The 4,264-nt window shown below is 39.3% G+C and overlaps 1 protein-coding gene across 1 annotated transcript in view; it reads right to left on the bottom strand.

Moving 5' to 3' along the window:
* fezf1 (FEZ family zinc finger 1) overlaps positions 1-4,264 on the bottom strand; it is a 12,049-nt gene that overhangs the window by 5,859 nt on the left and 1,926 nt on the right. The window lies entirely within an intron of this gene.

Here is a 4,264-nt window from a genome sequence, read left to right as displayed (position 1 = left end):
ATGCTGACACATACATTTCATACATAATCATACATACCTATTTAATAAACATACATCAACTTCATAACACATACATAACATACAAATATTGTATACTCACATTCATACATACATAGTTAACTATACATTATGGCCCTCCCTGGCGTTGTCGTATCTGTTCTCCCCCCGTGCGGCGCCGGCTCTCGTAACTGGCACTCTAAAGACTAAAAAATAGTCACCCTGGTGTCCCCTCCCATTGTGTCTCTCCGTCAGTCCTATCTTTCTTGTCACTTCCTCATGTCGTGTCCATCTGCTCCTCCCACTCTTACTCTAAACTCTCCTCACCTCCACAGTCTCTTTTTCTTCTGTGTAATAACTCTGAAGAATTTTGCCATGGTGGTGAAGATGTTCAACTGTGTACCCTATTACCCAGAGTCTCTGTTTAGAGGCACTCTGAGGAGACCAATAATCCATTTGTCAAGATCCATCACATGGGGGTGAGTGCTCCTCGCTGGGCTGCATCCAGTTTCATCGGTTTCTCTCCTCCAATCTAACCAATCCTTTTTCCCTAATGATTCTATCCTTCCCTCCCCTCTCTTTAACCTTAACCCGGTATGGTAGCCTCCTAATCAGGATTGGTTCAAAAATGGCCCCAATTGCAGTGAATATATTAATAATAAAGCGGGAAAAACAATGAAATCACTTATTCTTGTATTTTGGAGCCAACTTCATCATTGTCCCAGGCATATCAGTTCATTGCCCCTAACAACGAAACACATCCTCCCATTTCCTTCCCCACAAGTCAAACCAGTAGCCCATCCCGCAGTTTGATAGGACAAGCATACTCGTCATTTAAGTAGAAGAGCGCTTGTCAGTTTTGGGTTGGTGCTCTTTACTACTATGTAACTGTCCCCCAAATGACGTCCTGCCTCCAGGCAATACCCTGCGAATGACAGGAAAACGGCGAGCATAGCCTTTTGAGTCCTATTGCTCCATAGCTGCATAGATTGAATACCTACTCTGCAAAAGTTCGTTGAAGGTTGTGGTGACCTCCAGACAAATACTGTGTATGTATGTATATATCTATATATATATATATATCTAAATATATAAAAAAGAATGCACCTTCCTCATTAGAAAACGCCACCACAACGTTTCAGGTATAGCAAGGTGCACAGAATTGGGTTCATGGTTAGATAGTTGACGTCAGAAGCACTGAAGCCTCTTACAGACTATGTAAACAGTCAATTAAAGTCTAACATTCCAAGTCAACGCCTAATTCTAAATACGGTGAGTTAGGGTGAAATTTCTTGCGCGTGCTGAGCCTCACACGTCTTAGATTCCCGACACACTGGAAATTGTACTGTAAACACCAGCTATACAAACATTAGCTTCCACAACAACCAGCCATAATGATTACATTCAGAACAGAGTACCTAACCAGTACTAAAGCATGTAAAGCATGCGAAGAAAAGCTGACTGTTGATTCCCAGCAGCTTGAGTTTACCACAGAGGAGGACCCTTTCCTCTTTTGTTTACAATGCAATGCTCTAAAAGAAAGCATCAATCTGCGCGTTTCCTATTGAGTTAACAGGACAAATGAATACCTGTGCATATAGTGTTCAAACAGCAGGTTTCTTAAAGCCGGGGGGATCTAAAGGACTGAGCCGGAGAGAATGCCACTAGCTGAGAGCACATTCCAAGCTACGTAGAGGGAACTAACGTCCCCTCTTCCTAACTCTTCTTCTCTTCTTCTGCTCTTTTCAATTTATTTCCTCTGTTTATTAAGTTCACGTGTGTAGGGCTCCTGCCCACATTGTTTGCTGGGAGCTGATAACTGCTCAGAAATTAGCTTATCTTCTACATTTAGCATTCAGAAGGACAGAGGACTTCTCTAAACACAGATAAATAAAATCCTGCACTGTACCATGCTGTGTGTTTTTGTATTTCTGCATCATAAGAAGAAAACCAGATAGCAAGCGCTCTGTTCTTGCGATGTTCAACTACAACAGTAACGGGGTGGCTCCAAAACGGAATTTTTTGAGCCAGTGAATTCTTCAATTGTCCTGAACCGACTTGATTCTTCTTCTGTACTTAGATACTCCATGATGCCTGAGGCTGGAACGCTGTATGTTCTTACGTGTCTATTTGCTGGTTGAGGTCCCTGTTTATTCTGTCTATATATACCCCCACAATCTGTAATCTCAACTCCCTGTTCCACTCCTTAAAGTTCTGATCGCCGTGAGAATAGTCCACTCTAAAACCCTAAGCCACTGCAGGTAATTACTGGGAGGGGGGGAGTGTCGGGCCCAGGTAACGGGCTCATAAATGCTTGTTAGTAGTGACCCCCATGCAGTTGCAGCAGCAAAAACTAAGTACCCCAACCGGTGAGAGAACAGTTTGTGCCATCAGTTTTATTGATTTGGCAGGATTGGAAAAATATGCACACATCACAGTGAAACACAGTAACAAGGCAAAATGCTATGGAACTCTATTTTTATTTACTGTGTTGTCCTCCCTTCTGGTTCTCTTCTTTTCTTTCCTTCGGTCTTTCATTCTGTTTCTCTTCTGTTTTCTTCCTTCCCTGCCTTCAACGCATCTGACTTCTAACCTGGCAGCAAACAGTTTTGAGCCAAAACAAAACGCTATGCCACTGGATAATGTTGGGTGCGGCAAGTGTCATGGATGATGGTATTATAACAAAATGCCTTCTTGGGGGTTATAGAGCTACATGTCCAATTAGTTCCTTCTTCTTTCTTCCCTTTCTCATTAGTTTCTTCTCGTATTCATTTCTTTCTTTCTTTCTTTCTTCCTCTTCTTATTTCTTCTTTCGCCCTTCTTATCATTCCTTCACAAAATACACTCCAAACCAACATCTTCTTCTCCTTTTTCTTTTCTTTTCTCTTCTTTTCCTTGTCTTTCCTTTCCTTCTTTTTCACCTCGTTCGTTTTGTTCTTCCTCTTAGTCTTTTTTCTTGTTTTCTTTTCACCTCTTCTTCTTCTTCCCATTCTTCTTCTTCTTTTTTCTTTTTTTCCTTTTTTCGTTTTCTTCTCTTTTCTGTCTTTCTTGGCTTCTTTCTTTATCGTCTTCTTCTTGTCTTTTTCCTTCTTTTTCCTTTTTCTCTTTTTCTTTCTACTTTATCCTTTTTCCTCCCCCCCTAAGATCAGGAATAGCTGCTCACACAGAAACATTAGGTTCCTTCGGCATAAGCAAGGGTGATAGAATCACATTCAAGATAGACAAGGACATCCTACAAAGATGAAGTGAAGAGTGTTTGCAACATATGCAAGGCAATGGGCCAGTAAGCAGACACTAGTACCCTTTAACCTGGTTCCTATGTATAAATATGTATGTATGTATGTATGAATGTATGTATAAATATGTATGTATGTACATATGTTTGAATGTATGTTTCCTTAATGTTATTTCTGGGGTCAGTGTGTCTGTGTGTATTTATATTTGTGTGTGTGGTTGTGTTATGTACTTTTTCTCTGGAACTTGAGTCTGTAAATTAATTTGATTGAATAATAATAATAATTATTATTATTATTCTAATAATAGTAATCCATACAGAAACAATAAGTTTCTTGCACTTTCGTGCTCGGGCCCTAATGAATCTAATAATAATAATAATAATAATAATAATAATTCAAATCATCCAACCAAATTAAACACTTCTCATGATGAAACACACCTTGGTTTTTATTCTCCGTGAGCTGACGGAAGAAATCAGAAAAATGAAAAATTCACATTATTTAGTTTGCGAGTTCCCCTTCGAAACCACTTGAATTTCCCTTACGTCTCCTCAGTTTGAGGGTTCACTGAACGGCTCGGGATCTTTTCCATTCAAACTTTAAAGAAAAAAACTAAAAAAGTAGAAAAAAAATCTAAATGCACTGTAGCCTTTAATTATCAGCTTGACTCTAATTCGAAGTTAATCTGTCACGGGTCCTTTAATGTGTCCCTAATAAGACCATAATCACCATGGAAACCCGCACAGCGCAAGAAAGACATTAAAGTCCTAAATAATACACGTCAAGAATCTTTCATGTTTCTCTGTTTGTGTTCATAAACAGTTTATATTTTTATTACTTCTGCTTTTCCTTTTTGGTTTATTATATTTCCAAGATCCCGGTTTACAGTCCTAATATTCATCATTTATTCTCATTTTTTCTGTCTTTCGCAGAGTTTTTCTGTCTTTTTAACTTTAATATTCTATTTTGGAGGGGCATTTTCGGCCTTTATTTTTTATATAGGACAGATGGAGAGGCGAGAGGAGATAGAG

This window comes from Etheostoma spectabile, chromosome 8 (assembly GCF_008692095.1).
Source record: "Etheostoma spectabile isolate EspeVRDwgs_2016 chromosome 8, UIUC_Espe_1.0, whole genome shotgun sequence".
NCBI classification, from domain to species: Eukaryota; Metazoa; Chordata; class Actinopteri; order Perciformes; family Percidae; genus Etheostoma; species Etheostoma spectabile.
The sequence above is the reverse complement of the archived record's forward strand: the minus strand, read 5'-3'. Positions and strand labels throughout refer to the sequence as shown.